The 17,166-nt window shown below is 39.4% G+C and overlaps 1 protein-coding gene across 4 annotated transcripts in view; it reads right to left on the reverse strand.

Moving 5' to 3' along the window:
* The window catches only part of Lcor (ligand dependent nuclear receptor corepressor), an 85,955-nt gene that overhangs the window by 32,909 nt on the left and 35,880 nt on the right, over positions 1–17,166 (reverse strand). For all 4 annotated transcript variants that reach the window (XM_042689088.1, XM_042689087.1, XM_042689089.1 and 1 more), the window contains exon 5: positions 7,165–7,297. The gene's annotated coding sequence lies outside the window, so the exon portion shown is untranslated. The remainder of the gene's footprint in view (positions 1–7,164; positions 7,298–17,166) is intronic.

Below are 17,166 nucleotides of genomic sequence, written 5' to 3' on the forward strand. Positions count from 1 at the left end.
AACGCTTGATAAGAAATGTACTCATTACCTTGCTCATCGTACAGTATTTTCACAATAAAAAACTTATTTAAAAAATGTACTCATTGGGGGGAGGTAGGGAAGGGATGTGAAGGGTAAACAAAGGAGGAGGCTGCAATGCTTGATAAGAAATGCACGCATTATCCTGCCCATGTAATTGTAACCCCTCTGTACAGTATGTTCACAAAAAAATTAAATTAAATTAAAAAAAAATGTACTCATTACCTGACTTAAAAACTGTAAGAGCTGGGAATATGGCTTAGTGGTAGCATGCTTACTTAGCATGCATTAAGCCCTGGGTTCAATTCCTCAGTACCACATACACGGAAAAAGCCAGAAATGGTGCTGTGGCTTAAGTGGTAGAGTGCTAGCCTTGAGCCAAAGAAGCTCAGGAACAGTGCCCAGACCATGAGTTCAAGCCCCAGGACTGGCAAAAAAAAAAGGGGAGAGGGAGGGGGAAGGCAGAGGGGGAGGGGGAGGGGGAGAGGGAGGGGGGAGAGGGAGAAGAGGGAGAAGGAGGAGGAGGAGAAGGAGGAGAAGGAGAAGAAGGAGAAGAAACTGTAACCACTCTGCACATTACCTTTATAATAAGTTTAAAATTTTATTAAAAAAAGAAACTCTCAATGTCCTTCACTGTTTTTAAGGTAAGTTTTTATAACCTTTTATTCGCTCTTTCTAGGCAAATACCACTAGTATTTCAAAGCTGTCAAGGACCTGGGAGATTGATTTACAAAGTTAAAGAAAAAGGAATTGACTTTTGTTACTGCTAAAATCTAAAATCACCATAATAAAAAAATAGTTTATAATCGTAGCTACCTACTCAGATGGCTGAGACATGATTATGGTTTCCAAGCCAACCCAGGCCAAAAACTTCCTGAGACTCTTTAACCAGCAAAGGACAGAAGTGGAAGTGTGACTCAATTGGTAGAGCTCCAGCCTAGAGTAAAAGAGTCAACCAAGGAGAGCTCAAGGTCCCAAGTTTATTTATCAATTAAAATCTCAAAAGGAGGTGAGGCACTAGTAGCTCCAGTTGTAATCCTAGTTACTAAGGAGTCTGAGATCCCAAAATCAAGATTCAGAGTCAGACCAGGCAAGAAAGTGCATGAGACTCTTTTTTTTTTTTTTGCTGGTTGCAGAGCCTGAACTCTGGGCCTGGGTGCTGTCCCTCAGCTCTTCAGCTCAAGGCTACCGCTCTACCACTACAGCCACAGCACCACTACCGGTTTTTTCTGCTTTATGTGGTGCCGAGGAATCTAACCCAAGGCCTCATACAAGCACTCTACCACTGAGCCACCTTCCCAGCCCCGTGCATGAGACTCTTTAATTAGCCAGCAAAAAACAAGATATAGAGCTGTGGAAGAGCCCTTGTCTTGAGCAAAAAAAGCTTAAGACATAGCATCCAGACCTGAGTATTAGCACCAATAGGATCCTAACAGACCACAGGTCATTCCCCCCGGCCCCCCCCCCCCCCCCGCACCCTTCCCCAGCCATGGATATTATTCAATACCAAAAGATGCTCATAAAGGATAACCAAAGACCCAAAGAAGTATTTTTAATTGTTTCTTCCTGCAAATGCTAATGGTTTAATCAATAAAAACATTCAATTAGGTAAAGTTCAGAGTTCTTACAATGCTTTCAAAAACATTTCTTTTTCACTCTCTACCATATATTAAAAATATTTCTTAGTAGGATGCCAGTGACTCACAACTGTAATACTAGCTACTAAGGAGGCTGAGATTTTAAGACTATAGTTAAAGCCAGGCCACCAGGCAGAAAAGTCCCGGAGACACTCATTTCCAATTAATCACCAAAAAATCAAAAGTATCTCTGAGGCTCAAAGTGGTAGAGTGCTAGCCTTGAGCAAAAAAGCTCAGGGACAGCACCCAGGCCCTGAGTCCTGTCCCCCTCCCCACCCACCCCACCCCCCGCCAAAAGTAAATAAATGAAAGACTAGATATTACTTTAAAAATATTTCTAGGCATTAGATTTTCTTATTAACGGTTATTCAACTTTCCATTTTACCCTGTGCAAGATTACTCCTCAAATGATAGATTCTATATAATTTGTATGTATTAGTGGTGCCCTTTTCCCCATGGTAAGTTTAGGACTATATAATAAAAAAGAAAAATTCACAAATATTAAGCAAAATAATTTATGAATGTCTGTTAACTAGTATTAGGGAAGCATTATTATCTTTTTTAAGTTTGATGAGTGCATTCATTCTTTGATATAACAATGACTCTAGAAACAAACAACTGAGTCAGATAAAGCAACAAGAACCAAAATAAAATTATAGAAAGATATGTAAATTCTATACCCTAATCACTGGTATAATTTAAAATACAAATGTAATTTTTAGAATAGCATCAAGTTTTTAAACTTAATCAACAGAATAAGCTGAAAAAAGATATGATTTTGATAGCTGTAAAAGGTATATATATATTTATTTATTTTGGTGGGCTGATCCTAGGGCTTGAACTCAGGGTCTGGTAACTATTCCTAAGCTTTTAGGCTTTTTTTTTTTTTTTTGTCTATTCTATGCTTTTGGCCACACAGCTTCACTTTCAACTTTTTTGGTGGTTAATTAGAGATAAGAGTCTCAAGGACTTTCCTGCCTGGGCTGGATTCAAATCTTGATCCTTTGAATCTCAGCCTCCTGGGTGACTAGGATTACAATGTGAGTTACCAGAACCTGGCTTGTAAAAGGTATATTTAAGACACAAAATTTCTAACCTCTCCGTACAAAAGGCTAAATCTATGCTTCTGAATCAAAGCATCCTTAATCTGAAAGACGAAAATTCAAGAAGCTCAGAAATGCATTCTCCCCTCTTCCCCCCCCCCCCAAATCTCCCCTCCTCCCCCACCAACCCTATGGCTTGAACTCAGGGCCTGGGCACTGTCTCTGAGCCTCTCTGTGCTCAAGACTAACACTCTACCACTTGAGCTACAACACTACTTCCAGCTTTTTCTGTTTTATGGGATAGAGAGGAATTGAACCCAGTGCTTAATCCATGCTAGGCAAGCACTCTACTACTAAGCCACATTCCCAGCCACTGCCAAATCTTAAAATCACTATAATAAGTAAATCAAGTCAAGGGCTGGTGGCTCAAGCCTATAATCTTAGTAACTCAGGAGATCTGAGGATTGTGGTTTAAAGGCTGCCCAGGCAGAAAGTCCATCAGATTCTTATCTCCGACCAGCAAAAAGCCAGAAGGTAAGGTATGACAAGTTGTAGAGGGCCAGCCTTGAGTGAAAGAGCCAAGGGAAAGCACAAGGCCACCAAGAAATAATTCATTTTCTGAGTATCTCAGGCCCATACATAAACAAATATACAATCATACATTACATACAATTCCAAACAATTCCTATCACTTGAAATCTATCTATCCTGAAATAAATTCCAAGGCAAGAATTTCTCTCCTAGACATTATGTGTAAACTTTATGTCGTTATTCCTCTATAACCAAGGAATGTGACTAATAGAAAAAAAGGACAGAAATTATCTGAAGGAAATTTGCTTATAACTGACCTCAATAATGTCCCATAAACAAAGAGTGGACAAAGAATGATTCCTCCACAAAAATCAGGGAAAGATACTCTTTTTCAGATCATAAAGCCTGCTGTAGCAACATATTAGAATAATTATTTATTTATCTCTCAACTTATCTATATATCAATTGGTAGAAATAGACACACAGAAGACTATATATCCTAAAGGAAAGGAGTTGTTAAGGTATTTTATTTGGTAATGAGCAGATAGCTTGTATTTTTAATATAAAATACTACCAGGTTCAGACATATAATCCTAGCTACTGAGGAGGCTGAGAACTGAAGATCACAGGCTGAAGCAAGCCCAGGCAGAAGGAAAAGTCCATGGGACTTTTTTTTTTTTTTTTTTGGTTGGCCATGGGGCTTGAACTCTGGGCTTGTGTGTTGTCCCTGCGCTCTTCAGCTCAAGAGCTTGAGCCACAGCGCCACATCCTCTATGAGACTCTTATCTCCAATTAACCACCAAAAAGCCTGAAGTGGAGCTGTGGCTTAAGTAGCAGAACCTTAAAAAAAAGCTCAGGGACAGTGCCTACACCTTGAGTTCAAGTCTAGAACCTGCACAAAAAAGGTGAGTTACTGTAATAAAACAATCAACTTTTTATATAACTAATGACTAATTTGAATATATTTGGGGACTTAGGGAACTTTTGGCAGGAAGAAGGTAAAAGTAAGACTCACTAGGGAAATTTAAGTCAGAGGGTATTAGTAAGTATTAAGACAGAAGGCAGCAGACACCAGACACCAGTGGCTCACGCCTGTAATCCTAGCTACTCAGGAGGATGAGATCTGAGGATCTCGGTTCAAAGCCAGCCTGGGCAGGACAGCAAAGTCTCTGAAATTCTTATCTCCAATTAACCACTAAAAAACTGGAAGTAGTGGTATGGCTCAAATGGTAGAACTAGCCTTAAGCTGAAAAGTTCAGGGACAGCACCCCGGCTCAGAGTTCAAGCCCCATGACCAACAAAAAATAAATAAAATAAAATAGAAGACAGATATGGCTAAGTATTTGACATGCCTAGGGATCTAACGGAAAAAAAGGAAAACACAATACAACAATCTGCATTCCTAAATTTGGTATGACATTACCACCTCATATCTCCTTTTAAAAATATCATATTAAGCAAAAGCTTATTCCATAGGAATGAGCAACACGTAAAGATGGGATTACTGGCTCTGCTGAACAATAAGGACATTCAAAGATTATCAGTAATTTGCCAGAAACATTTTTGGATTTTCTTATTATTTACTGGTACTGGGATTTGAACTCAAGGTTTTGCTTGCTTGCTCTGTTGTTTCCTTGCTCTGATAGTGTTCTACTATTTCAACCACACCTCTAGCCCAGCTTTTTGATGGCTATTTTATTGTGCCTGTGAGGGTCTTGGTGCTATATCTGAATTGTTGGGTTTGGGTTTTTTTTTCTTGCTCAAGGCTAGTACTCTACAGTATGAACCACATAGCTCGCACTTCTGGAGCTACTGGCACACAGCTTTTGCTGGCTATTATAAAGATGGGAGATGGGGCTGGGAAGGTGGCTCAGTGGTAGTGCTTGCCTTGCATACATGAGGTCCTGGATTTGATTCCTCAGCACCACATAACCAGAAAAGGCCAGAAGTGGTGCTGTGGCTCTAATGGTAGAGTACTAGCCTTGAGCTGAAGATCTGGACAGCGCCCAGGCCCAGAGTTCAGGCCCCAAGACCAGAAAAATAAAATAAAGTTTTTAAAAAAGGTGGTAGTCACTGGGAGCCAGAGGCTCATACCTGTAATTCTAGCTACTCAGGAGGCTGATATCTGAAGAGCACAGTTCAAAGCCAGCCAGGGCAGAAAGTCTATGAGACTCTTATCTGCAATAAATTATCCAAGGCTAACAGTGTTAGCCTTGAGGACAGAAGGTGAGAGACAGTGCCTAGGCCCTGAGTTCAAGACCCAGCACTGACCCAAAAAAAAAAAAAAAGACAAGTTTTGTGGACTTGTACCTAACTTGCTTTTTAATTTTACAAGACTGCAAAGTATATTATGGCAGAGAAGGAAGCCCAATTATTTGCTGAAAAGGATTTTTCTGGAGTTCAAACTCAAGAGCCTCATGCTTGCTTGACTGGTGGTCTATTACTTGACTCACATCCCCAATCCTATTTGTCTTTAGAAAGAGTCTTGCTATAGGCCAAGGCTGACTCTGAACTCACAGTAACTCATAATCCTCCTCTCACCCTCTAGGAGATTGCTAGGTATTGATTAACCTCTTTTTTTCGAACCTATCACAGTCATATACACAACTGGAACTAGAGAAAAAACATAACTAGGAAATATAAATCCATTTCAATAATAATTTCTCAAGGGCTGGGAAGGTGGCTCAGTGGTAGAACGCTTGCCTTGCGTGCATGAGGCCCTGGGTTCGATTCCTCAGCACCACATAAGCAGAAAAAAAAAGGCGGAAGTGGTGCTGTGGCTCAAGTGGTAGAGTGCTAGCCTTGAGCTGAAGAGCTGAAGGACAGCGCCCAGGCCCAGAGTTCAGGTCCCACTACCGGACTCAAACCAAAAACAAAAACAATTAAAAGTAAAGAGTGATAGCCAGTGACTCATGCCTGTAATCATAGCTACTTGGGAAGATTCAAGAGTTGAGGGAATTGTAGTTTGAGAACAACTGGGGCAGAAAAGTTCACAAGAAGGTTATCTCAAAAGAAAAAAGAGAGAGCGAGCAGAAACTATTATGTTAAACTGGATCATGAAGAGAAATTTCTTGAAGGTTTTGGCTGAGAACAATTATGCTTCATGGCTTCAGAAGGAAAAAAAAAACTGATTTCTTAATTTTTCTAAATCTCAAGATTCTGTGATTAGATCTTTTCTGCATTGGGAAGAACATGGAGAACTCAGGTTACCAAACTCTCATCTTTGTTACTGCTGGGCAGGTGCTCTATCTAGGAGACAAGGCCCCAGCCCTGTTTTGCTTTATTTATATTTCAGGTTTTCTTTGGTAGAGCTAATTTCTAATTATAATCCTCTAGATCTCAGCCTCCTGAGTAGCTGGAATTATAGAAATACAAAACAATATGTTTCCAGATAAAGAGAAGTGAAAAGAATGCAGAAGAGGGAGTTATTAAATGACCCATTAAATGTAAAAGGGAAAAAAAAAAGGTTTCATTATGAGCAATTTTGCCTAAAGTTAATTTCAGTTAATTTTGCTAACCTAATTTTGCCTGAGTGAAATAAGACTGTACATCAAGTGGAAGATGCTTACAAATCTAATTGTAAGATATAACCACATTTTCTTTATAAATGAAATTTCAGGTTGGAATTAAATTTATAGTTTGTTTTCAAGTTGCTAGTAGCTATAAGAGTAACTTTGTTTTTTAAAATTGTCTTAACAACATGCAGAACTCCTGAGACCTTAAAACTTTTGTTTCCTAATAAATTGTGAGCTTAGTTAACCTAAAACTCATCACTTCAGAGCTAAAGAATAACAGGTTATCATTACTTTATGTTTAAGTTGACCATAGAGAAAAAAAGTGTATTATCAATAAAAAATATTTTAAAGAAACTTTCAAACAACGTTGAAATTAAGGAGAAAGACAGAGGTTAAATGTTCTCTGTCACAGAAACCAACCTTTTCTACAAAAGACCGCATTGAGGAACTCTTCTGCTTGTCTCTCGAATAGAATGATTTTTGTGTGCTCTTGTTTAAGCAGAGCTTCTTGCCCAGCTCCTGAAGCTGGTTCATCCAGATCAACTAAGTGTCCCTGCAAAAATATTTGGTGAAATATTAGTACAGATATCTTTCCCATTCAAAATCTAAAGTATCAATGCATAATTAAAGACAAATAACAGCAATAAGACAAAATAGTTTAATACAAGTATTATATTTTAAAACTTTAAATCAGGATGAAACTGATCCACACAGAAATATAAAAGTGAAACTGCTGTGTATATATGATTGGATGGATTTTATCCAAGCTTCACAATTATGTGTTTTGTTTAAAATTCATAGGTATTTTAACTATACTAGAAGAAACATTCCTTAAGCAGTTAGTATTTGGCTTTATTACACTGAAGAAAGAGTTTTTAGACAAACCAACTCAGAAAGATCCTTTTTTAATTTAAAAAATAATAATCTTAGCCCAGTACTGGTGACTAATGCCTGTAAGCCTAGACACTCAGGAGGCACAAATCTGAGGCTCCTGATGCAAAGCAAGCCTCCACAGGAAAAAAATCTTTGAGACTCTTGTTGGAAATTAGAAAAAAACTCAAGAGAGAGACTCAGGTCGAGTTTAAGTTCCAGGAGTGGCACAGGTGCATGCGACAGGCACCCACACAAGGAGTCAGGATCTAGGTTACTAAGTCAATTTAAAAAAAGAAACACAATGTAGGAAAAGTCATGGTATTGGCTTTCCAGTTCTCTTAGCCTTTTAAGAAACAAAACCAGGGCTGGGAAGGTAGCTCAGTGGTAGAGCGCTCGCCTTGCATGCTTGAGGTCCTGGGTTTGATTCCTCAGCACCACATAAGCAGAAGGAAAAAAAGCCGGAAGTGGCGCTGTGGCTCAAGTGGTAGAGTGCTAGCCTTGAGCTGAAGAGCTGAGGGACAGTACCCAGTCCCACAGTTCAGGCCCCACGACCAGAACCCCCCAAAAAAGAAAAGAAACAAAACCAAATTTCTTTTTCATTTTTATTTTCTATTCATTTTTCTGTCAATGTTGGGGCTTGAAAATGGGCTTTGAGCTATCAATTTTTTCACTGAGGGCTGGAGCCCTACCACTTAAGCCACATCTTCACTATTGCCTTTTTACTGGTTAACTAACTGAAGACAGATTTGGAGGTTCTCTGCCTAGGTTGGATCCAAATTGAAGTTCTAAGAAACTAGCCTCCTAAATAGCTAAGATTATAAGCATGAGTCATGGGTGCCTGGCTGGATTTTCTTATTTTTTTAAAATAAACCTTCAAGACTTACCTTACAAATATATAGAAAAGTTAATTAGAAATATATCAGAGATCAAAAAATAATCAAATGTTTAGAACAAAATAAGAGATCTTGTGTATTGGGCATAAAGCAAAGAATTTCTTGAACAGAACATTAAAAATTTATTCCCCTGGGAGGGGTGGGGAGGGGAGACAAAGGAGGAGGCTACAATGCTTGATAAGAAATGTACTCATCTTGTCCATGTAATTGTAACCCCTCTGTAAAGTATTTTCGGGCTGGGAAGGTGGCTCAGTGGTAGAGGCTTGCCTTGCATGCCTGAGGCCCTGGGTTCGATTCCTTAGCACCACATAAGCAAAAAGAAAAAAGCCGGAAGTGGCGCTGTGGCTCAAGTAGTAGAGCGCTAGCCTTGAGCTGAAGAGCTGAGGGACAGCACCCAGGCCCAGAGTTCAGGCCCCACGACCGGACCCCCCCCAAAAAAAAAAAAGTATTTTCACAATAAAAAAAAATTTATTCCTCCTTCCTATTATTCTGGTGCTGAGGATTAAATTCAGGTCCACACAAAGGCTAGGCAAGTATACTATACTACAAAGCTACAACTTCTAGACCCAAAGCATGACATTTAAAAAAATAATTATAAACATGCCGGGCACCATTGGCTCACGCCTACAATCCTAGCTACTGAGGAGGGTGAGATCTGAGGATCACAGTTCAAAGCCAGCCCAGACAGGAAAAACCATGAGACTCTTATCTCTAATAAACCACCAGAAAACTGGAAGTAGCCCTGAGGCTCAAGTGGTAGAGCACTAGCTTTGAGCTGAAGAGCTGAGGGACAGCGCCCAAGCCCAGAGTTCAAGCCCCATGACAAACAACATCAACAACAACAACAACAACAACATAATAATAATAACCTTCATAAAGATTCAAAGGTTTTCTTTTTCAGAAGTGAGTATAAACCTAAACCTAGGAGAAAATATGTACAATATATCTGACCAAGTTTTTCAAATAGTTAAAAGATTAATATATTTATGTATATATATTACATAAAAGGATCACTGTCAACATCTAGAAACAATTCAAAAGTCCATAAGAAAGTTAAGTGCTGGTGGCTCACATCTGTAATCTTAACTACTCAAGAAGCTGACGAAAAGACTACTCCTTGGAGAGAAACACAAAGGTGCAATCCCTACATGCCTCTTTATATGTATGTAACTATATAATCATATATATAATTATATACATGGGGAGGGAGGGAGAGAGGGAGAAAGAGAGAGAGAGAGAGAGAGAGAGAGAGAGAGAGAGAGAGAAATGAACTCCAAGATATGGAAACAAGATCTTTTTAAAATATATTTTTGATTATTCTGTCTTCTTTATGTATAGTGTATTCATGTGTATTATTTTTGGGAGGGTGGGAGGAGGATACAGAACTCCAGGCAAAAGGGGTGAGAAAGTGCAGCTGTGGAGCTCACTGGACACTGATGAAAGTAAACTATACTTATGGGTGGAGATGGGAGGGACTGGAAGAGAGTGAGAGAAGGGAAGGCACTGGGAAAGGAAATGTGCTCATTACCTGACTCATGTAATTATAACCCCTCTATATATCACCTTCAAAATAACAACAAAGTAAATTTTCTTTAAAAAAAAAAAAGTCCAAGAAAAAGGGAAAGTAGAGTGGCACATTCCATGCTAAAAACTATTCCCCAATAAAAAGGAACAAAAATTAAAAAGTGAAAGAAGTCATACATAAAAGACATTGGCTCATGTGTATAATCCTAACTACTCTGGAGGCTGAGATCTGAGGATTGCAGTTTGATGCCAGAGACTTTTATCTTCAATAACTACTCAGAAAAAGCCAGAAGCAGAGCTGTAGCTCAAGTGGTAGAGCACTATCCTTGACCAAAAAGCAACTCAGGGACAGCGGTCCAGGCCCTGAGTTCAAGCCTCAGGACTGGCCAAAAAAAAAAAAAAGAGACATGTATTGTAAGAATTCATATATTTCTAGTAAAGGTAAAACTACTATGATTGTATGAAGCAAAAATAGTTCTACAGGTTTCATCTCAACTAATAGCTGGGTGCACTAAATGCATATGTCACTCCAGCAACATGGGGAAGAACAGAGGAGGATCACAGTCCAAGCTGACACACATAAAGTGAAACTTTTCCTAAAAATTAACAAACACAAGAATGGAGCTGTTGATCAAGTGGCAAAGTGCTATCCATCTCCAAAAAAACTGAACTAGAGCACGAGGCAGAGTTTAAGCCTCAGTATACCAAGGAAGGGAGGGAGGGAGGGAGGGAGGGAGGGAGGGAGAGAGGGAGGGAGGCAGGCAGGCAGGCGGGCGGGCAGGCAGACAGGTAAAACTGGATGGATGGATGGATGACCAATACAAAAAAGCAAAAGGGACTAGAGGGGAGGCATAGACAGACAGACAGACAGACAGACAGACATTACAAACATACATACAAACATACATACATACATACATAGAACCAATATAAAAAAGGACTGGTGAAGAGGTTCAAGTGGTAGAACATCTGCCTAGTAAGTGCCAGACCATGAGCTCAAACTAAGTACAACCAAAAATATTGAATGAATGAGTGAATAAATGAAATTCAGCATATTAAAGATACTGGAAGGGTTGGGAATATGGCTTAGTGATAAAGTGCCTGCCTAGCATGCGTAAAGCCCTGGGTTCAATTCCTCAGTACTACATAAACAGAAAAGGCTGGAAGTGGCACTGTGGCTCAAGTGGTAGAGCGCTAGTCTTGAGCAAAAGAAGCTCAGGGAGGATGCCCAGGCCTAGAGTTCAAGCCCTAGGACCTGGTGGTAGAAGGGGAGAGGGGGAATAAAGATACTGTAAGCCAGTGCTGGTGGCTCACCCCTGTAATCCTAGCTACTCAGGAAGCTGAGATCTGAGGATTAAAGTTTAAGTCAGCACAGGCAGCCAGGAAAGTCCAACTCTTATCTCCAATTAACCGCCAGAAAACTGGAAGTGGAGCTGTGGCTCAAAGTGGCAGGCTAGCCTTGAGCAAAAAAGCTCAGGGACAGTGTCCAGTCTCTTAGTTCAAGCCCCATATCTGGCCAAAAAAAAAAAAGATACTAGTTACCAAATGTCCTATCAAGAGGGTCATACTATATTTTAGGTCTTGTAAGCCACTTACAACCTCTAACATATATTTCCATTTGGTTTTCTCCCCCTCCTCTTTCTTCATCCCTCCTTCCTTCTATCTATCCCTCTCTGCCCTAACCTTCCCTTTTCTAAAAACACAACTCTTTAATTTCAAGGCATTAAAAAATAATCTAAGCTGGGCTCTGGCGGCTCAAACACTGTAATCCTAGCTCCTCTGGAAGCTGAGCTCTCTTGAGGATTGTGATTGGAAGCCAGCCCAGGCAGGAAAGTCTTATCTCAAATTAATCGCCAAAAAGCCAGAAGCAAAGCTCTGGCTGAAGCAGTAGAGCACTGGCCTTGAGCAAAAAAAAAAATCTCAAACCCTGAGTTCAAACCCTAGGACTGGATCACTCACATGGGAGTGGAACACACACACACACACACACACACACACACACACACACACACCCCTTAAACTGTTGATCACTCACATGGGAGTGGAACGAACACACACACACACACACACACACACACACACACACACACACACACACACACACACACACCTTAAACTGTTGATCTTCTGATAGAAATATTAAATTTACCAAGATCCACTAGTCCCTAAAGTAACAAAGCAAAACTGTATCAACATGGAGATTAGTCTTCAAGACAATAAACTGTCAATGAAATTAAATTGTTAAATAATAAAGGTGAACATAAAGTTTCTTTTCTAATTTTGTTGCAACATAGGTTCCAGATGTCTTGGGCAATAGATACCTATTCCTCTTAAGGAATTTTAGGAAAGGCAAGATGGCCTAGATTTCTGAAGAATACGAAAATAAAAGGATAACAGTTGAAAGCCATTCCTGTCTAGATACCTCCTCTGTGCCTATGTTCTCAAAATTTAAATAACATTCTTGTAAATTCATACAGAAGGAGAGAAAATCTAGGAATGAGAAGAATCTGTACACAAGCAAGTTTTGTAAAAATTATAAGAGTTAAAAAGAGTCATGAATTTATAGCTTATAGCTACTGCTAAGTCTACTAACCTGTGACTTACTGACATTTCAAGCAATGAACTAAACAGAGCTGACAAGATTCAACTCAATGATTTAACTGCCATTTTCTTATATATACCTTCTTATTTTAAATGCTAGCAAGTCTCAAAGAAAATGGTTTCACTACTCTATAACCCATATACTTTTAAGGGCAATTATCTAACAGTGAATCTAACTTGCCTTAAATTATTGTTCTTTATTTAAACAAAGTATAAACTGTGCTTAATGCAATTTTTACTGTATGTCAAAGTTGTCTGTAATTTTGCTAAAATTATCAAGCTAATGAGTAGGAAAACGAAAGGCTGAAGGCTTAAGGATGAACATGAACCAACTGTTAAATACAGGATTCAAAATTCAAGCATAGCAAGAATGTGGTTATAAACATAGATCTGTCAATATTTTTAATAAAATTAAACCCAAAAGGTAAGCAGCAAATAATTATTACTATTGTGCTTGTTGAGTGCCTGGTTTTATAATCAGCACTTTCAACTGGTAATTTTATCCCATCCATCATACATGTACAAGCTATCTAAAATAACAATAAGACAAATATAAGCCTCAGCCACTGTTAACAGGAAGGATTTCTTCTGCTTCTACTTGTTCAGAAACTTAAAAGTTTACATACTACGCCCAACTTTTCTCCGCAGGCCAATCCACCAAAAGTTTTCCAGAATTCCTATCTCTTCTCCATCATTACAATACATGTTCTTAGCTGCATTTTTGAGGTAACAACATTATACAGTTTGATAAGCTTGCCTTCTTCTATACTCCTATATAGCATGTTATCTATATTACTGAGAGTACTGGTTTTACAACATGTATCTATTTCTTATTTCCTCCACTAGAGTATACAAATTCCTTAAAAATAATTATCTGTAGCTAAAACTTTGCATTATAATCATTCAGTACTATTATTTCTCCCACACTGGTATTTTTTTATATTACTAAGAGCAAAGTATATAGTTGTTGATTTAAACTTCAGAAATAAAGAATGGAAGAAAGTTTATATAAAGGGAAAAAGCCAAAGATTTAATATTAAGATGTTGATAATCAAAAATTATTTCAGATTTAATGCAATACAAATTCAATCATGCTGGCTATTTTTTTTTTGAGGGCGCAGGAATAGAAAACTCACCCTAGCCAGGCGTGGGTGGCTCACGCCTGTAATCCTAGTTACTCAAGAGCCTGAGATAAGAGGATCAAGGTTCAAAGCCAGCCTGGGCAGGAAGAGTCTGTGAGACTGTTATCTCCAATAAACCACCAGAAAATCGGAAGTGGCACTATGGCTCACAGGAAGGAAGGAAGGAAGGAAGGAAGGAAGGAAGGAAGGAAGGAAGGAAGGAAGGAAGGAAGGAAGGAAGGCAGGAAGGAAGGAAGGAAGGAAGGAACGAAGGAAGGAAGGAAGGAAGGAAGCAAGCAAGCAAGCAAGCAAGCAAGCAAGCAAGCAAGCAAGCAAGCAAGCAAGCAAGCAAGCAAGCAAGCGAGCAAGCATGCATGCATGCAAGCAAGCTCATTCTAAAACTCCATATGGAAATCTTAAGGGACCACAAATCAAAATAATCTGTTAGCCAGGTACCAGTTGCTCACATCTGCAATATTAGCTAATGAGGAAATTAAGTGTCTGTAGGAGGATGGTGGTACAAATCCATCCTGGGAAGGTAAGTCTGAGACTTCATCCTCAATCAGCAAAATTCTGGGCCAGATGCATGGCTAAGTAGTAGAGTACTAGGGCATACATATAAAGAATAAATTGGAGGAGGGGGGAGGGTTGGGCTTAAATTCAGGACCTTGAGCTCTCTTGGCTTGCTTGCTCCAACTGGTAAGAAAATTATACAGAGGAGTGGGATACTATGTTAGTGTAAATAAATACTCAAAACAACTATTAATATTATAATTTATGAGGTCTTCTTACTTTTGGTGGGGGGTTGCTAGTACTGGAGCTTGAACTCAGAGCCTCATGTTCTTTCTTGGCTTCTTTGCTCTACATGGGAGCTGTGGCTCTACCACTTGAGCCACAGCTCCACCTCTGGATTTTTGCTGATCAACTGGAGATAGGAGTCTCTTGGGTTTGTTTGCCTAAATTAGCTTTGAATCTGGAACCTCAGATCTCAGCCTACTGAGTAGCTAGGATTAAAAGAATCAACCATGTGCATGTGGCCTTGCTTAAATTAATAATTTACTAAATCTTTTACAGAATACCTACTTTTTTGCCTAATAAGTAAGGAAATAAGTAAGTAAGGAATAAGTAAGGAAGGAAAGATTTAAAACAAAAGCAAATCAGGCAGTAAATTGGCTTACTTACTGATTCCTAACACAGTAAAAATTGCTCATTTAAAATATGATGAAGCTCACTTACTCTCTTACCTTCTCCCATTTTCCAATAAAGAAACTCCAAATCCTACTTGATTTTTGTCCTCCATTTCCTATGTTTCTACTCCTACTATTATTATAAAACTGCATGAATACTAAAGATATAAGATGAAATTCCAGCTGTGGATCTTTGCCAAGGACATAATCTCTCTGATCTTTTTCATATTTTTACTTATAAAACTAACTTTAACCAATATGGTTGTTTTGATATGGTTATTTTGATGATAGCACATAAAAGTAACTGGCACACATAAAGGAAATGCAAACCAAAGCAACTATGAGATTCTACCTCACCCCAGTAGGGTGAATTCAAGCAACAACCAATATTGGCAAGGACATGGTGCAAAAGGAACTCTATTGTACTGTTGATGGGAGTATATACTAGAATAATGACTGGACAACAGTCTGGAAGTTTCTCAAAAATTAAACATAGGGCTGGGAATGTGGCTTAGTGGTAGAATGCTTGCCTAGCATGCATGAAAAGTCCTGGGTTTGATTCCTCAGTACCACATAAACAGAAAAGGCCAGAAGTGGCACTGAGACTCAAGTGGTAGCGTGCTAGCCTTGAGCCAGGCCCTGAGTTCAAGCCCCAAGACTGGAAAAAAACAAACAAACAAAAACCCCAAACCAAAAACCTCCTAAACACAGATCTTCCCTTCCCAACCATACAACTCCCAGGTATGTACCCAGAACATCACAAGCCAGGATACTGTAAGACACTTGCACATCCACGTTCACTGCTGCACTACTCACAGCAGCCAAAAGTAAAGGAGTAGATTAAAAAAAAATAATGTGGCACCTATACACAATGGAATTTTAAAGTCATCTGCAGGGAAATGGATGCACCTAGAACAAATCATGTTAAGTGAGGTAAGCCAAACTCAGACAAATGTCATGTGTTTTCTCTCATATATGGAAGCTAGATCTAAAATACATCAAGATGGGGCTGGGAAGGTGGCTCAGTGGTAGAGTGCTTGCCTTGCATGCCTGAGGCCCTGGGTTCAATTCCTCAGCACCACATAAGCAAAAAGAAAAAAGCTGGAAGTGGTGTTGTGGCTCAAGTGGTAGAGCGCTAGCCTTGAGCTGAAGAGCTGAGGGACAGCGCCCAGGCCCAGAGTTCAGGCCCCACGACCGGACCCAAAATAAAATAAAATACACCAAGATATGATAAAATACACAGGTCTCTAAGCATTCACACACAGTGAGACCAAAAGAGGATACTTTTAGGGGAGGAACACAATGGCACAATGCCTAGGGACTTTTGATCATGCAAAATAATATTTATTGAAATAACTCCAGAAAATGGAAACATGGTTGTTTTTTCTTTTTTTGTTCTTGTTGTTTTCTTTTAATTTGGTCTTGCGTTATTTGTTTACCTGTCTTTAAGAGGGCAAGGGCAGAACAAAAATCGAGGGACAAGGGTGAACAAATGCATTAGTCGTACTCACTAGATACTATGTTGAAAATGAACTATACAACTTGTTGGTGGGATAGGAGGGAAAAAATGGGATACAGCAAAAGAGTGACATTGTCCAAAAAGAAATGGACTCGTTACCTGACTTATGTAACTGTAATCCCCCTCCCACCCCCTGTTCATAACAGTTTTAATTTTTTTAAAAAAACTGGCACAATGTAGATGCTCAGAAAGTGGCTATATTTTCCTATTAATTATATTTAGTAACTTCTGTAGAATTCTGGTATGGCTAAACAACTGTTTTACTACATAAGCACCCTTTTTCGGTGGTTTGCTTTTTACAGTTTCCCTTACTCAAGGCCACATGAAGTCCAAGTAAGTTTAAAAAAAGAAAAGTTTTTTTTTTTTTTTTTGTCGGTCGTGGGGCTTGAACTCTGGACCTGGGCGCTGTCCCTCAGCTCTTCAGCTCAAGGCGAACGCTCTACCACTTGAGCTACAGCGCCACTTCCGGTTTTCTGGTGGTTTATTGGAGATAGGAGTCTCACGGTCTCTCCTGCCCCGGGCTGGCTTTGAACCGCGATCCTCAGATCTCAGCCTCCTGAGTAGCTAGGATTACAGGCGTGAGCCACCAGCGCCCAGCAAAGAAAAGTTTTAGAAATAAATAATTCACAACTTTAAGTGTGTGCTGTTGAGCAGTTTTATGAAATTTCATGCTGGTTCGCCTGGAACATAAACAATCCACCCCT

This window comes from Dipodomys spectabilis, unplaced genomic scaffold (assembly GCF_019054845.1).
Source record: "Dipodomys spectabilis isolate Male_0828 unplaced genomic scaffold, ASM1905484v1 ptg000125l, whole genome shotgun sequence".
In the NCBI taxonomy this organism is placed as follows: Eukaryota; Metazoa; Chordata; class Mammalia; order Rodentia; family Heteromyidae; genus Dipodomys; species Dipodomys spectabilis.